This window comes from Chrysemys picta, chromosome 2 (assembly GCF_011386835.1).
Source record: "Chrysemys picta bellii isolate R12L10 chromosome 2, ASM1138683v2, whole genome shotgun sequence".
NCBI classification, from domain to species: domain Eukaryota; kingdom Metazoa; phylum Chordata; order Testudines; family Emydidae; genus Chrysemys; species Chrysemys picta.
In genome coordinates, this window is record NC_088792.1 from 230,159,970 (window position 1) to 230,172,525 (window position 12,556).

Here is a 12,556-nt window from a genome sequence, read left to right on the forward strand (position 1 = left end):
GGCTCGCTGTGGCCTCTTCGGCTTTCCCAAAACACACCGGCTCCAGAGACTTTGTTTTCCCCGCTGTTGGCCTTCGCTGTCTCTCTCGTTTTGCAATCTCTGCAGCCCTGCTCTGCTCAGCTCTCCTTTTGGTACTCATTCTAAACAATGTCAAGTCAACTTTATCCTCCATTCAAATATAGTTCATTGGGGCCCTGTTAGATTCCATGACATCAAGGACATTCCTGCTGACCAACCACTTCCAGATTATTTGAAAGCTATTCCTCAGTTTGCAATCACAACCATCCATGGCAGTCCACATGTGCCTGAGCCTGTTGGGCCACACATCCGCTTGTACCCAGATGGTCCATCTTGCCAGGTTATGTCTTTGTCCTCTTCAGATGTGGTTCAGTACACTTTATGTCCCTTTCCTGCATTCTCTAGACAGGTTGCTTTGCGTTCCTCCATCAGGCATGGAATCTTTGTGCTGATGGGAGTCTGCACACAATGTGTGCCAAGGGGTCCCCATCGCTCAGCCCTTTCCCACTAAGTCAGAGGTTACCAATGTGTCCCTTCTGGGTTGGGGAGTGCATCCTGACTTGCTGAAAGTGCAGGATCTGTGGTCAGAACAGGAGGCCACACCAAGTTTTGGAACTTCGAACCATCCACAACATGTGTCATATCTTCTGGGATTGGATCAGGAATTCAGTGGTTCATATACTCACGGACGATACCACTGCGATATACTGTATGAACAAAAAAGGGGGAGCTCACTCCAGAGCACTCTGTCTGGAGGTAATCAACCTATGGCAGTTCTGTATCAAAGAGGACCTCACCCCAATAGCAGTCCGCTTACCAGGGGTCCAGAACCATCTTGCGGATTATCTCAACAGGTTTTTTCCTTGAGTCATGAGTGGTCTTTAAAGACGGAGGTTCTTCAGATGGTGTTCACTATGTGGCATCCCCATGATCAACATCTTTGCGACAATAGAAAACAAAGTGTTGCCTAGTCTGCTCTTGAGAGGGGCCCAGCCTGGGCTCCCTCTCTGATACTTTCCACTGAAACTGGAAGTCAACTCTGTTGTATACATTTCCTCCTGTCACAGTCCTTCCTCAGGTCATGGCCAAGGTGGATCAAGCCAGACTCATCCTCATTGCCTTGGCATGGCTAAGGCAGCACTGGTTCTTGGATCTCCTTGTGCTGTAGGTTCAGCCTCCCATGCCACTTCCTCTCCTTCCTGATGTCCTCACCCAGAATCACAGTCGCACCCAGCATACAGCGACCAGTTCTCTGCACCTTATGGCATGGCTACTGCATGGCTGAACGAGGAGGAAGGGCATTGCTTGGAGGCTGTCCAACAGGTCCTACTTAACAGGAGGAAACCTTCCACTAGAACAGCCTACTTGGCAAATTGGAAATGGTTTTCCATGTGGTCCTTGGCTCATGGGACCTGTGATGTTATCTGCTTAAATATGACCATGTAGATCATTGTTGCAACCACGGTTATATATTTGCAACAAATCTTGTACAAAGGTTGTCAAGTAAGGTATCTATGGAAAGGTTATGATTTGCTGAATATGATTATGCTAGTTGTATGCATGTATCATAGCTTTAAATACAAAAATGAGTATTGGCTCTATACCTGGATTTCAAATATTTGCTCCTGGGGTAACGCCCACAAGGTATTTAGTCTGCATATTTTGGAAGGACTATTCAAATTGAGTGGCCCATCAAAAGAAGATTTAACTCACAATGAAAGATGCCCATCTACTCTGAATGGACTTTCCTGTGAACGTGCTGTTTGAGGTATAGGTAATGGCTTATACTGTGTCTAGGTGGAATCATGCATGGACATGTGACTTGCCCATGTGACTCCAAACACTATCTTGTCACCTATGCTTTTCCACTAGCTGTGCTGAGGGCTTTGTTTGAAACAATGGGTTTCCCTCCACATGGCAGAAGCTATAAAAGGCCCTGGAAACACCTCCATTTTGCCTCTATCATGCTCCAGCCTCTATCCTGCTCCAGCTTCTGGACTATGGACTTATACTAATGGGAACATTCTAAACAATGGACTGAGGACCTTCCAATGATTTGGAAGCAACCAGAGACTTGACTTAAGCCAGCAGTTTATTCTGTTACTGCTACAAGCCTGAACCAGGAACTTTGCATTTATTGTATGTATTTGATTCCTTTAACCCAATTTTAACTCTCACCTTTCTTTATTTCTTTTTTATAAATAAACCTTGAGATTTTAGATACTAAAGGATTGGCAACAGTGTGATTATTGGGTAAGATCTGAGTTATATATTGACCTGGGTGTGTGGCTGGTCCTTTGGGATCAGAAGAACCTTTTGTTGTTTGAGACTGGTTTTAAAGAACCACTCATCTGTAAGTTTAGAGTTTTGGTGGCTATACAAGGACTGAAATATCTAAGGAAACTGCTTTTATGACTTCTTGTTAGCCAGTATGGTGAGACAGAAGTTTACTTTTGTTGCTGGTTTGATATATCTTATAGAAGAATAACCACCAGTTTGGGGTGTGTCTGCCCTGTTTCTCAGTAGTTTGTCCTGAATTTGGTATTCTCAGTTGTGACCCATGGAGGCATGGTTACAGGACCCACCTGGTGGAGGCTTCCATTCAGACATTTTGGAATACCTGTTGCATCTTCAAGAATTGGGCCTAGCACTCAGTTCTCTGAGAGAGCACTTGGCACAATATCGGATTCATCCACCTGTCCAAGGGACATCAGTTTCCTACAATGCCATGGTGATGAGCTTTCTGAAAGTCTAAGTGCCAGTGGGACCTGAATACAGTTAGTGGCTCTAATGTGGTCTACATTTGAGCCCCTTTCTTCCTGACCACCGTCCCTCCTGTTTCAAAAGACTGCATGCTTGATAGTCATTACTTGTGCCAGGAGGGCGTGAGAGTTTCAGGCCCTAGTGGCTGGGCCTCCTTATATGCAGTTCTCCAGGGTCAAGGTTACGCTTTGACTACACCTGAAGTTCGTATCCAAGGTGATCTCTGTTTCACTTGAACCAGGTGGTATATTTGCCTGTAGTTTTTTCCCCAAGCCGCATTCCTCACCACAGGAGCAATGTCTCGATATGCTAGAAGGCTATACAGCATCTAATATCTATCTGAACTGGACGGAACAGTTTTATGCTTCACCTTGCATGTTTGTCTTATATGCGGACCACATGAAGAGTCAAGCAGTCTCTGCACAAACCATCTCTAGATGGATAACACTTTGCATCAAGACTGCATGCAAGATAGTATTGGCTAAGCCTCCTCAACAGATACGGGCACATTAAATGAGAACACAATGTTGGTGGCATTCCTCAATGACATTTCCATATTGAACATCTGTAGGGCAGCCATATGTTCGTCCGTGCATACCTTTATGGACCATTACATGATCACTGCTTCTTCCACAGTGGATTTTAATGTCAGAGCAGTCCTGTGATCCTTGCTCAGGTAGACTCCATGCCCTGCCTCTGGATGGGGGTAGTGCTCGCTAGTCACCAATTGGAATACATGTCTGAATCTACTCAAAGAAGAAATGATTAGTTACTGTCACTGGTTTTTCAAGATGTGACGCAGCTGTGTATTCCATGACCCACCCTCCATCCCCTCTGCATCAGAGTCTTCCCCCTGTATGTTGGATGCGAAGGAATAGAGGGGTGTTGGGGCAGCACGCCTCATGTAGCCAGGGAGAGGCTAAAGGCATGAGTGCCGTCCCTCTATGGGTACTGCTAGGCAAAAGTCTCCGGCTCTGGTATGCGGGGCGTGCACCCACCTACTTGGAATACACGTCTGCATCACATTTAGAAGAACTGTAGTTACAGTAAGTAACTGTTTCTTTTCAAAATCCCATTACATAACCACAATAGAAAATAACGCATACTCTATTATTATCATGGGAAGGTGGCTTGTTTAGATTTTTTACTTGAGTCCCTCAGAATAGGGCCTCACATGTGACAATTGGTTATCAACTGTGGGGTTGCTCACACAGAGGAAAAGCAATCCAAAGCTAGATCACAAAACAATGTGGTCAATTGCTTACATGCCAATTCACCAAGGTCTCCTTTCCTATAGATCAATAGTAGTCCATTCTTTTTTAACCTATTTCCCAATTAATGTTAATAGCCCCAGGATCTGACTAATACTGTTAACTACCTAAAATAAACTCCTACATTTATGACAGCCTGTATAGCATGTAGTACAAGAAGCTAGCACACTTGGTTGTATTTTGTGTCCGTCTGTATACACCTAAGACTTGAAAGGCAGTATGAAACCATTCACTATGGTAGACACATATACAGGTCTACAATAGTAGTTAACAACAGTAACTTGTTCATTTTTAAAGTTACTTTATAACAGTCTTGATTGGAACCTGTTACAAAACAAAGACATACAGTATCAGGGGATAACCGTGTTAATTGCATCTGAAGAAGTGAGGCTTTATACCCACAAAAGCTTATGCCCAAATAAATGTTAGTCTTTAAGGTGCCACCGGACTCCTTGTTGTTTTTAAAGACATACAGTGTAACTCTGTGACTATCTGTAAAATACATACACAAGCATATGTGCTTTCTTTCTAATTAGGTATTTAGTTTCAGGAAGTAGTCAGTTGACTGATTTGGGTCATCACCCAAGTGAAAGTTTGTGTGTTACTTATCACCAGATCTTTGCTCAGCCATCAGCGTTCATCTCAGTTATTGTTCACAGTAGGAGTTGACACGGCAAACACAGGTGGAGTGAAGGATGATCACGACTACAGTATTTTCCTGAAGTGCTAGTGGGCAACCTGAATTGCTGGAAAATAGAGACAGTTAAATGTGCCTATCCAAGCTAGATATTTGATGTCACCAGGACTCCCAGGTGGCCAGCTCAGGACCTAGGTCCAGGTGTTTTTGACTTTCAAGAAGTGATGGGCTGCAGGAGACAGGCCATTTTAATCCTGTTTTTGCTGGCGGGGGGGGGAGGGGAGAGTTTCCAACTTAGTTCCTCTTCTTAGAGATGCTGGCATGGACCAATCAGATGATGATCCATACTTCTGAAGATTTGAAATGTCCAGCCAAAATGAAAGTCATCCTCTCTCTGCATCCAATCAGGGAACAAGACATCAGCTTTTGAGTTATTGCAACTGGGTTTGGAATTTTCCAGTTTCTTTGTGTCATACCAGAATGTAAGACAAGTTAGATAACTGTTGGTAAACCATCTTGGGACATACTTTGAACACTGGCTTGTTTGCTATAGTCAGCAACTTACCTCCACAAGTTGCTTTCCATGCTCCCATTTGTGGTCCATCCCTTGACCAATTTTGCAGTCATGTGTTAGGGAGCGGGGGCCTCAAACGCTGAAAGGGTTCAGACCATGGCCATCACCCAGCAGCTCACCTGGACCATTGGAGAAGGGTGCCAGTGAATCTCTAGTTCACAGAGGGCCTTGTCCATGAAGCTCCTGTTTGGGGGAGACATCCAATACCGCCAATTGGTTGGGATGAACAACTTAAAACCAAAAAGAGGCATAGGGAGTTGTCTAGTTTAATCCCTGACTGGCTGTTACTATGAATCCTGCCTACTTGCCTGACTCCTGAGCCCTGACTTCTTGCCTGTTCTTGGTTCTTGTCCTTCGTATCCCAGATCCCCCTGTCTGTTCCCAGTTCCTGCTTTCCTGTGTCACTCCAGGTCTTTGCTCCTAAGCCCTAGCTTGTTGCTGACCCCGGCTCTGATCTTCAGCATGGCACTGGATTTTGTCTCTGGCCCCAGCCTTCAGCTTGGCACCTGACTCTGACTCCAGCTCTGACCCTGGACTTGATTTCTGATTCTGTCACCAGCTCTGGTTCCAGACTTCTAAATCTGACCAACCACCCTGGTCTCTACAGGATTGCAGGTGCAGAATGTGCAGCTGACCACTGAGAATCAGGTGTTTCAGAAACAAGTCCTGCAACTCCACACAGTGAATGCTATGCTCTGGGTCTGTCCAGCTACACTGTCACCTGAGCTGGGAGCTGCTATCTCTCTGCCTGAATGCTTTGATGGGAGTTGCTCCAAATTCCCAGGCTTCATGAATCAGTGCCTCCTCTTGTTCTTGCTTTGACCACAGACATGCTTCCACCCCCAAATCCCGCTTCGCCACCAGCATTTATAATAGTGTTAAATATAAAAGTGTTTTTAATATATTGGGGGGGGAGGGGTCACACTCATAGGCGTGCTGTGTGAAAGGGGTTACCAATACAAAAGTTTGAGAACCACTGCACTATTGGATTCTGCCCCACCAGCTGAGCTGATTCAGATAAACCTAAACCTGGCAACTCACCCCTGAAGAGAGCACCTCTCATGTCTTAATCTGCATTACTACTGTGGCAAGCTGAGCCATGCTATTTTCAGTTGCCCCACAAGGAATCCAGTCCAACGGTATCCAGGAAATGAGCCAGCCCAGGCTTGATAAAGGGGGCTAACTAGACATCCCCCTAACACCTGAACTAAGGTCCTGAAGGAAACACACACCAGCTTCTGTTCACATGCACTGCACCTACAAGTACCAGTTGCATTATGAATCCCAAGGCATTCCCAACTACTCCATCCACAGTGGGCCTCATTGACTTGGACGCAGCAGATAACTTCATTGATGCAGATGCAGCCTGGGCACTGTAGATTTCCATGTGGCCCAAGTCCATTCCAGACCTGTTAGAGATGATTGACAGGTCCCCCTTATCCTCCAGACCACTGGCCATGGAATCTGTTCCCCTTAAGATTGTTATCCAAGGGCATTGAGCCCTACAGTTCAGTGCTATCCATTACCCAAGATCAGAGGGACATGCGGGGATCTCTTGGCTGGCCACCCACAGACCACCTTATCAACTAGCATGAACTAAAAGTTGAATTTTTCTCAGAATTCTGCCAGCAGCACGGCTTGACCCCAGGAAATGGGCAGTGTGCAGTAGTTCCCCAGCAGTCACATGCCAGGGAGCTGACTATGCAGAGCCATCCACTATTTTTGTCCTCGATTTCCATCCAAATACAGAGACTACAAGGATGTCTTAAAACAAACCAACCAACCAAAACCAAAATCAAACCTTGCCCCCCCCCGCAGGATTACAAATGCGTAGTTGAGCTACAATCAAGGGCAAACATTCAGTTCAGGCATATATATGCCATGTCTAAGCCCGAACTAGCCACACTATGCATCTTCCTTTGGGTTAACCTAGGCAAGGGCTTTATTCGAAAGTCCACTTCATCTGCCAGGGTGCCAGTCGTCTTTGTTAAAAAGGATGGAAGCCTCTGATTATGTGTAGACTATTGAGCCCCGAGTTAGGTCACCATTAAAAAATGATACTTGTTACCACTAATCCCCAAGCTAATGGACCATGTGAGCACTGCCTGGGTATGCACAAAACTACACCTCTGGGGTGGAGCATACAATTTAGCATATGTTAGAGCGAGGATGAATGGAAGACCACCTTTCAAATGCATTACTATCACTTGGAATATCTCATGATGCCCTGTGGTTTGACAAACATGCCTCTCACATTCTAACATTTTATTAATGATGTACTCTGGGACTTTCTAGACCAATATGTGGTAGCATATCTGGATGACATCGTTATTTTTTCAGACAATGCTGAACAACACACCATGCATGTCTATTCTGTCCTGAAGAGTCTAAACTAACATGGACCCTATGCTAAGCGAGAAAAATGTGCCTTTGAACAGTCCTCTGTAGAATTCCTAGGGTTCATCCTATCTCCTGCTGGTATTGAAATAGACCTGTGCAAGGTAAAGGCAGTCCTTAAGTTAGGAGCACTATGTAATGTTCATGAACTACACCATTTCTAGTGGTGGTTCATCCTGAAGTTCTCAGAATGGATTGCTCCTCTCACTGCCCTGCTCCGCAAAAATACCAGGTTCCTCTTGTTTCCCAAGGCCCAGCAGGCCTTTGAGCAACTAAAACTTGCACTTACCACCACTTCTATATTAGTCCACCTTGACATCTTGCAAGCCTTCAATCACTGAAGCGGATGCTTCCAACTTGGCAATTGAATTAGTGCTTCCCCAAAGGCACAGTCCTCAACACTTGCCACATTCATTAGCCTTTTAGTCTAGGAAACTCACACCCCTGGAGCAAAATTCAAAATTTTGGACAAAGAACTCTTGGCAATTAAGACAGCCTTCAAAGAATGGCACTGCTATCTAGACGGGGTCCAGTACCTCACAATGTGTACACCAATCATAAGAAACTTGAATATCTGTGTAGGGCCAAAGATCTCAACCAGAACTTTGGTGGGCCTTATTCTTTTTTGTGCTTTGAATTTGTAATCTCTTTTCATCCAGGAACCAAAAATAGCTAGGCTGATGCATTGTCCCAGAAGAGCAAATATTACACTGACCAAAATGACTTGAACCCTAAAATCTTCTGCATCCTCAAGCCTCATAATTTTCTGGATATGGCTCACTACCAAGATCTGCTCACCTTCATACAATAAGCCTCAGTCCATGAGATCCTTCCTGATGAGCAGGAAGTCATAAGAAAGGAACACCACGACATCCAAGATTGAGTAGCCTATCTAAAAAGACATATATATGTCCCTCCCAGGACTCTTAGGACTATCCCCTTTGGCAGGACATTTTGGCTGTTTTAAAACTCAGCACCTAGTCTCTCATGTCTTCTGGTGGCCTTGCATGTGGGCTACAGTACCTGTCTGGCTTCATGCAACATATGTGTCCACTCCAAGATGCCACACAATAAAGATCTCAGACTCCTGTAACCCCTCAAGACTCCACCTGGCCCCTGAAAAGTCACCATCTTAGATTTTGTAGTTGATTTACCTGAATCCATGACCATTCTGACAGTAGTGGACCACCTCACAAAGATGGCATACTTCATCCTCTGTACTGGCCTACTCTCTTCTCAGAAAACTGCCCAACTGTGGGTGGACTAAGTTGTCCATCTACATGGCTTTCTGGAATGCATCATCTCAGACTGTGGTCTTCAACCTCCATCCCACTTCTGATGACACTCTATTTGTATTTTGGGCATCTGCTCCTGCTTCTCCTCTGCCTATCACCCTCAGACAAACAATCATGCAAAGAGAACCAAGCAGATCCTGGAGCAGTATCTTCAATGATACATAAGCTTCCACCAGAATTACTAGTCCTTGCTGCTACCTTCTACAGAGTTTGTATGCAATAATGCAGAACATGCTTCTGTGGGGCAAAGCCTTTTTTATTAAATATGGGTGTGTCACTCTGAACCTCAGAGTAGCACCCTGGCACCCCCATATTCACCATGGTGATATGATTATGTTTTATACAAAATATGCTTTGTGAGTAAATATGACTTTAAAAGTCTTGATCTGTTGAACATTAATATCGTGTTGGATTGTATGTGCTATCATCTATGTGAAGTTATGAAGTTTAGCTATATGCGTGTTATTGAAATATGTTGTGAGGTTGGGAACACCCACAACCAGCCTTTCAGGTATAACAATGGAGTAGCCAGACGTGTTGATGGCCCATTAAAGAATATCCACTATCCCAGGAACTATACAATGGAGACTTCTCAGAGAGAGCATGTAGACAATGGAGGCTGCTTGGCTAATGAGGGTGAACCCCCACATCACAAGCATAGATCTTTCCATCAAGCTGGAAGAAACTATAAAAGAAGGGGAAGTGACATCATGACTTGGTCTTACACCCCCCGCAACTCAACACCTGGAAACACTCTGGAGGACAAAGATTTTGAACTGGGGAGGGTGATCCAGGGCTGGAAGAGAGTTCCAGGCTGTGTATTGAAGATCTGTGACCTGTTTATACCATCAGGGTGCGACACTTCTTGATTCAAATCCTATTTAGTTTATAGAACTCCGATTGTGAATTTACTTTTATTTGTTAGGTAACCAACTTTGATCTTTACACTTACTACTTATAATCACTTAAAATCTTTCTGTAGTTAATAAATCTGTTTTATATTTTACCTAAAATATTGTGTTTTGGTTGAAGTCTTTGGGAAATCTCAGTTCAGGTTACAAAGGCTAGTGTGTGTGTTCTCCACATCGAGGGAGGGGTGGACTGGGCAAGATGGTATATTCCACAGGTGCAAGGCTGGAGAGCTGGGGGGAATTGGCTGGAGCCTCTCTATTGTTGGTTCATGAGTGGCTGGTAGAAGCATTCATGTAACTCAGTTGGTTGTATCCTTACCCGTGGATGTCTGTGTAAGTGCAGTATCTCCCAGAGGTTTGTAGCTTGTCACAGCACCACAGGTTAGTGGGACAGAGGGCTCAATGGTCCCACAGTTCAGGTTGCACCCCAGGAACCCCATCACAATGGGTTCCATCCTTGGTTCTACTCAGAGCTACCTGCAACTTCCCACAATGCAGCAGCCTTTGACTGGATACAACAGACATGTCAAACCCAAGATGACCGAAAAGTTCACCTGGATGGTGCCAAGAAGAGATGCAAACAATATACAGACCATCAACGACAGGAGTGGCCTGCCATTTTGTAGGCCAGAAGGTATGGCTCTTGATGAAAAACAACACACAAATAGACCATCTCGTAAATTGGACTACTGGTTACCCGGCCCCTAGCGAGTTTGCGGCAAATTAACCCCATCACCTTTGAACTCGATGTACCCCATTCTCTCTGTATACACCCAATTTTCCATATATCACTTGTGAAGATCCACATTCATAACCCATTCCCTCACCACACCCCACCACCCTGTCAGCATATATTCAAGACCTGAATGAGTACGTTGTCCACGAGATCCTTGATGCCAGAATCAGGTGGGATAGATTCTGATATCTCATGGATTGGGAAGGCAACAGTTCTGAAAAGCACTTCTGGGAATCATCAGAGAATGTACTCACTCCTGTCCTGGTAAATGTCTTCCACAAAACCCCACCATGGAAAGTCTGGCCCACTAACATCTGGAGGGCATCCTTAGGAAATGGGGTAAAAAGAATGATTACGGACCTTGTACCCAAGCCTGTAGGTCCCCAGGCATCCACCCAGCAGCTCACCTGAACCACTAGAGAAGGGGCCCAGTGAAACTCTAGCTCACATAGGGCCCTGCCCATGAAACTCTTGACTGGGGGAGATGTCCAGACTCACTGATTGGCTGGCATGGACTACTTAAACCAGAAAGAGGCACAGGAAGTTCTTAACAACTAGGTGAATCTCTTGTTGACTATTACAATGGACCCTGCCTACTTGCCTGACTCCTGAGCCCTGCCTTCCCATCCATTCCTGGCTCCTGCCTCCCAGCCTGTTACTGTCGTTCTTATTCCAGATGCCCATCTGTTCCCTGTTCCTCCTCCTCCTGCCTCACTCCAGGTCTGCTCCTGTGCACTACCCCAGCTTTGACCCCTGGCTTGGTACCTGACTCTGACCTTCAGCTTGACTCCTGACTCTGACCACAACTTCAGTTCAAGGTTCCTGATTTTAGCCATTAGCCATGACTGCCCATGCCCTGCTCTCTATATTATGCTTGCTTAAGTTGTAGTTTCTCCGTAAACAATCTGCTAGCTGCTGAAATGTCCAGTTTAAAGTTCATATAATTTATATAAAATCCTCCATATTCTTTGACACTCTTTATCCTTGTTTTAACAGTCCATTACACAATGCAAAGTCACTTCAAGAACTGTTGTTCTCCAGCAGGGCGGAAAAGTTGTATACATTTTCCATTTCTGTTCCCCTTGTTTTAACAAGAGCAAGACTGTAGTATGTACAAGTACGGATGAGCTGAGTTTGTGCATTATTAACCAGATAGTTACATGTCTGATTATTCCACACTAGTCAAGAGTCCTTATAAACACAAGTATCAGGGGATAGCGATGTTAGTCTGTATCCACAAAAACAACAAGGAGTCCAGTGACACCTTAAAAATGAACAGATTTATTTGGGCATAAGCTTTCGTGGGTAAAAAAAACACTTCTTCAGATGATAAGGCAGAAAGCTTATGCCCAAATAAATCTGTTAGTCTTTAAAGTGCCACCGGATTCCTTGTTGTTCTTATAAACACAGTCACAGTTTATTTATTGCTTCTTTGATCATATCACACATGCATAGTCTTCTGAGGACCATTGCGACAGCCAGGGTGACCACAGTCGATGGTGTCAGGTTACCCACCAGGTATTGTGTAGTGAAGTTCCTAGATCCAGGCTAATCCTGTGGATTGCCTCTTCCAGCACAGTTGTATTTCACTAACATGATAGAATAAGCATGCTTGATTGAAAATGAGTGCATTACTTCTTCACTTTATGACAAAACTAAAAGAAATCAATATGAATGCCACCTCTTTATTTCCTAATAGGATTGCCCATGAGGTAAACCTTATAATTAAAGTTTACCATATTTTGGCCAATCTCTATTACTTATTGTTTACTTCTCTTTTATAAGAAATACAAGGTGGGAGAGGTAATATCTTTTATTAGACCAACTTCTGTTGGTGAAACTTGCTGTTCAGCTGTGCAGCTTGAAAGCTTGTCTCTTTCACCAACAGAAGTTGGTCCTCACTCACCTTGGCTCTCTCATATCCTGGGATCAACATGTCTACAACAACAATAGA